Source organism: Chaetura pelagica, unplaced genomic scaffold, assembly GCF_000747805.2.
Source record: "Chaetura pelagica isolate M959 unplaced genomic scaffold, ChaPel_1.0 scaffold112, whole genome shotgun sequence".
Classification (NCBI taxonomy): Eukaryota; Metazoa; Chordata; class Aves; order Apodiformes; family Apodidae; genus Chaetura; species Chaetura pelagica.
Window position 1 is genome coordinate 302,362 of NW_009952798.1, and position 6,410 is coordinate 308,771.

Consider the following 6,410-nt stretch of genomic DNA (forward strand, 5'->3'; position numbering starts at 1 on the left):
CTTTCCCTGAGCATGGAGTTAGGCCAACTTTTGGATGCAGACAGTGGGATAGGTGAACTGTTGATTGACCCAAAAATGGCTATACTAATAGAGATTTTCTTGTCTCTGAGGAAATTAACCTGGAATGAGAGCAAGACAGTTTATGGATATGGTAGGTTGGTGGTTTTGGTTGGATCCGAGCTCAAAGCAAGATCCATGTCTGCATGGACTGCCCTGCTAATGATGGCCATCTACTTTTTTCTGTCTGGAAACTTAGTCCATGTGCATGGTGAGAGTTGATTGCTGGAGTCTTGAGAGTCAGATGCTTCCAGATCAGCTGCCATACTCTAGCACATCCTGGATACGATGGTATGAATACATCATGGTGTGTGGGATTTCTCATCCCAGGTACTTTGGCAAGACCTACTGCATGTCTCTTCCATACAATAGTCAATTGCAGCATGTCTGATTGGGAACTGTTAAACCTCACTGTGCCCCTAGCACCAGCGACCTTCTGCAGGAATAGGAAATCTGGCAATTCACAAAGCTGTGCCACACAATCTCTGCACATGCACTTGTCTAATTTCTGGTTTCAGGCTATGCTGATTTCACTGAAGAGTGCTTATAGAATCAAAAGACCCTTCTTCAAGCACCTGGAAGACTCCAATTTAGACAGGAGTGCAGGGGATGGAAATCCTGTGAGACGGAATTCCAGTATGCAAGTTCTAGGAGTTTTGATGATCATGTGCAGTGTTCTGTTGTGTTTTGGTTTGAGTTTTTTTGGTTTTTTGTTCTTTGTTTGCTTTGGGTTTTGTTTTGGTGTTTGGATTTTTTTTTTTTTTTTGCTTTTTGACAGGATGTTCTGAACAAAGGAGATTGTCTCAGAATTTATTTCTGATGCTTATTTAGCAACTGGAATGTTTTGGCAGTAAAATTTGGGGGTGGTGGCTATTTGCCATCTTCACTTCAAAAAGCTTTGAAAATATGATTTACAGTATTCATAAATAAATAATTATAGAGTATTAAGCATTTAGCTGAAAGACTGGGAATGAGAATGGGTCATACATCCAATGCGAGTCAGCAATGTTGTTCTGCTATGATGGAGGCACATTGGGATGTATAAAAAGACATGTAACATACTAGATTTGAGGTATTACTTCTGCCTTCCTTGATTCTGGAAAAAACCTCAGCTAAATGACCCGAATTCAGGTGATGCATTTTCAGGGGAGAACTGATGGGGTAGAGTGTCTGGAGAAGAACAAGATGGCTGAGGAGAGAAAAAGGGGATGCTGTGATTCAGTCTAGAGGAGAGAAAACTGAGGAGAGATGAAAGTGACCAAGTGCTCAGGAAGCTGATGTAGGAAGGCCACGAATAGGCTACTTCCCAGTCCCAAAGCATAGGGAAGGAAGTAAAAGGCTTAAACAGGAAGGAAGATTGCAATTAGATGTCTTGAGACATACTTTGCTAGGAAGGACTGTGAAGCACTGAAATAGATTGCACAGAGATGTCAAATCTCCATTGTCACGGGCTTGTAAACACAGATTAGGGAAACATCTGTCAGGAATGACAGCAGTTTAGTTCATCACACCATGGGGCAGAAGGCTGACTAGAAGATCTCTGGAGGTTTTTCCAAGCCTTACCTCCTTGGGCTCTTAGGTTTCTTTCTTTATTATCTGATCATTGTCTTCAGTCTCTGAGGAAGTTTCTTGCTTAAATTAAATATGCTTAATTTTACTTCCAATAGGGTTCTTAAAGAGGAAGAAATTGTTCTGTATTCTGAATGCTTGACTGCAAACTGTGAATAATTGACAGCCTTATAACGAGATCACAACAAATGGGAATGATTGTTTTACATGTGAAACAAAAAAGTCTATCCAATTCCGGCATATGTGGAAGCATGACTCTTGCAGATCAAATGCAAGAGGGGAAAGCCAAATCTTTCAAAACATTATGTGGTAGAAAGAACTAGCTATAGCTCAGTAAGGGTGTGAAGGAAATGGATAAAAGAGTGAAAAAAGAGAGTATGAAAAGATTAGCTCTCCAGTAAAGAGCCAATATGATTGCAGAAACATTAAAAACCCTGCAGGAGATTTACTGAGGACTCTGCCCTGGATTAGAATTTGATATAAAATAACTTAACTGAAGTCATACAATTTCTGTGCCATTTGTAGCTGAGTTAATAGCATATGTTCCTGGAGGATTACAGTCAATGATTAAGGAAATTAGGTTTTGTTTGAATTTAATTTAGTTGTATAAAGCTGCTACAATAATTTACAGCTTTGATATTTAATATTTAATAATGCAGATCTTAAAAGAATCCAAGATCTAGCGATGTCATTATATATTGAAATATTATCCCCGTAAGTCATTTATATTGGCTAGTTGATAAGAATGTTCATCAACTAGAGTCGCTCAACAGAAGTTACTTGATAAAAACCAACGCAGTTTTACAGGTGGTTGTGGGAAAAGATTTCTCTATTATCCAGTAAGTCATAATTCACTTAAAGAATTTTACAGTCTCCATTTCAGTAATCATAAGAATATACGTCTTGATAGTTTTCTTTCGTCTGATTTTTCTAGCTTTTGCTCCTTGAGCATTACAAATCATCTCCCTCTTATAAGTCTGCTTCTGCCCTCTTCCCCTTCCTATTTTTTTCTTTTCCTCTCAGTCTCCAATTTTGCAAGCCATCCTGTCTCTATTCAGAAGAAATGAGGCATGCAGAAGGCGGCCCCCATCTGAAAATCCAGTCTCCAGTACTTTTGAGCACATTTCTATTTGCCACTAAATTAATGAGAACCACAAAACAGCATAATTCCCACTCTGGACCCACACCACCAGCTGCAGAATCCAGTCTCAAAAAAATGCTTTTACAAGGTTATCTTCTGAAGTGCAAAACTGCTCCATATGAAGGATGAGCACAAAGGGCTTCCAGTGGTCAGGCTGCTCTCACTTTCTCTCTTTTCCCTCTATAACCTGGACATAATTTTCACTCCATGCTTCCTTTGTGCTTGTAGTAATTTCTTTCCTTCTCTATACCCCTTGGAGGATGGGACCCACCAAATGGTTAGCTTTTTAGGACAGCTACCACATATTGCAGACTAAACTTCCTTCCAAGACAGATCTGTTTCAGGAGAATGAACCGGACATAAACTTCAGTTAGTATTTGAATGCGTTACGAGTACAGCCTTTTATAAAGGAAGGTGAAAGCACTTGCTACATGGCATTGTCAATTATTAGTGGGCATGGGTCTGAAACGAGCACTAGAGCCCTGGCCACAGTGTCAGGTGGTGTGAGTTGGTAGAGCTCTGCTGACACCAAAGCTTCTGCAGCCCCAAAATATGGCATGAAGAGGTATGTTTCCCCATCTGTTTAAAGCTGGGGGAAAGCATGTGAGCAGTTTATAGCTCTCTACAGTTTTACATCTTTTCTGTTGGTTTTATAGCTTAGAAAAAAAGCCTTCTGGAAGGACCATTTTTTCTTAAAGAACTAGGAGGAGAGGGAAGTTTCAAGTATTTTATTAGGATTTGTAATTTCTCCTCCAGTCTGGGCTCTATTTCTAAGAACACACAGGAGTTTTGCAGCAGTGCATATTTCAAAGAAGAAGAGAAGCAACCTTGTTCTGCAGGCACTATTTCAGCCATGGTTGAAGTGGAATAGCTAAAGTTACAAAACTATAGCATTCATCCTCAGCAAAGAGAGAAACTTCCAATTTTTGGCTGGGATTCCTTTGAATGGTCTTTCTAGCCATTCTCCTGTTTTCAAGTGTAAAAATCCATGTGATGACCCCACGGGGAAAGTGTTGCTCAGGTTTGGGGCACAATGAAATGGTGGTGGGGCACAGCTCTTGCTAGTGCAAAGATCAGCTTCTTTCACAGATAGAACACTAGGCATACAGGCAAAATATTTCAGGCCTTGAGACAGTTGACTAGATAAGTTTGTAAGCTAAAAGCTAATGGCACTGCTTTTGTTTACACTGGGTACCTCTGCATAGTATATTACAATTAAGTTCTTCCTCTGTGATATGAACTCACTGGAATTTCTAAGAAACTAATTACTATGGCACTGAGTCTAAGCTAATGGTCTGAGGCCAAGCTCATACAGCTAGTGTCTCACTACAGCTTGATTTTTTTCTAGCATGGTGTATTGGTAATTACAATCAGATGCCTCTTAAACTCAAAGCATAACAGAGTTTAATCGGTTGGAGAAATGCTGAATATATTAAAAAACCCTGTAATGTCAGTACTGGTACGTGAGAAGTCGGGTTTCTTGCCAACCCAGGCTGTATCTCATCCGGGGAGTTGTAGAGGGACACTAGCTTCTCTGCACATCTGTGCCTGATAAATAGTGTCTTTGTTGGGTTTATTTTATATTTTTCATGATACGAAGGTTGTGTGTAGGTCTTTGCCATCATCACACAGAGCAGTTAAACAATGATACTTGGCTTTGGTCCTAATAAACCACTTTGCTTTCTGGGAATGTAGGCGTCCAGCAATGACCTCTGTGGGTGTGTATATATATGAATATTTATTTGTATGTATTTTGTCTGTCCCTTGACTTGTGCTCAGGATTAAATGAAGAAAATAGTACTGAAGCTGTGTACAAAACTCCTTAATATTTCTACAAGCTAATTTATTGAGCTGAGTTTTTAGTGTCTGTGTTGGAAAGGACAAAGTCTGGACTGCACAAAGTAGAGATTGGCAGATTGGGAAATTATTTCATGAATGCAGACAAGGGGAAGGGGAACATGTAAAGAGAACAACTCTCCCATCCACACAAAAAACCTTAGTCACAGTCTGTTACTTGTATTCATCATTGCTACAGTAGACATATAATGACATGTCTTTATTTGAGAGCAAGGCTTCCATAAAGCTGTCAAGATGCTTAATTATGTTCTGCTGTTGCATTTGATTGCCACAGACCTGCTAAGTGAAATTAAAAAATTAAGAACTATGATTAGCCATACTCTTTTTGAACTGGAATACTGTATGGACTTCCCTGTCCTCTTATTATCAGGGAAAACTTCCTGCTGTCAGAAATTTCTGCATCTTTGGTTACAAAATATATTCTATTTTACAAACAATCTTCTTCCTAAAGGCTGCAGTTTCTGAACAAACCATCTGCTCAATCATTTTCTTTCCTGGAGAAAAGAGAAGCTGAGTGCCAGAATTTCTTTTTATGATGTTTACTCATAAGTTATTAATACCTATCTGACATGTATAGAAATTTTCAATGTTCTTATTTTGAGTGGAACAATATTTTTTACTTGTCTGACAACATTAAAAAAATGAGGGAGCATTGTTTCTGATCACCCCCAATGTATGGTTAACAATGCCAGCTTGTTTATAAATAATGTCATCTGCTGCCTTCTCTTAAGTGCTTTATCCTATTGGCTACACTTCCCTTGTCCTTTATTTGAGACATCTGTCAGTGCTGGTCTTGGTGTACATAATGACTTGAGAGACTTGAATAAAAAGAACTTATATGGCGTGACAGGCACGTACAAAAATCTTCTGTAGTTTAGACTCAGCAATGTCACAGTATGTTCCTAATGGTCTTTAAACTGCCTTGAAGTCAAATGTCAATTCTGAGTACTGCTGATGGGAAAAGTCACACATGGAAAAGTCAGTTTTAAACAAAACAAACAAAAAAACCCCTAATGATCCCAGCAAATGGCTGCTAGTTTTTCTGAATTTGCTGAGTCTGATAAAGTGTTTGAAATAGCAAAACCTTACTTGACAGAAGAATCTTCAGCATATGACAACAAATAAGGTTTTAGACTGAATTTTGTAATTGTCTGCTGACATTTCCATTTTTACTATGTACTAGTAGCAGCACTACAGGGCTCAAATGAGAAGACTAATGGTAGGGTATGTTGGATAAGTGTTGTGATTAGGGCAGCTTTACCCTCAACTTCCTTCAGAGAAAAGTTGAGGGGTACATTAGAGCATTTTCCATACTAAATGAGTCAGAGGACAAAACCATAAGTGTCTTGCCAGGCTGTATTTTTTTTAAGAGCAAAAATTGAATATTGCATGTGAGAGTTGCCACTGGAGTATTTGTTATGCCAGTTTCTGTTACCAGTTTCAGTGGAGGATGAAAGCCCTGTTGCTCTTTGGAACATCTTGGCTGGTTAATACTCTCCAGTATCTCTGTTGAGGAGAAGCTGTGGAGTCCCTGTTCTGGAGGTCTTACTGGGATCTACTCATTTAGTGGTGTAATGTTAACTTTGTAGAAATCAAAATTTATCCAAATGCAGTGTATTTTTAGAAACCCTACTAGTTGATTCATTTTGTCAGGAACTGCATTGGAAAACAGGCTCTTCTAGAACAGGATACATAAGGTTCTGTTAGTCCTCTACCTGAAAGTCACTTTCAGTGTCTCAAAGCCAACAGTTCTGATATGCTTGTTGGAGGATTGAGGAGAGAGGTA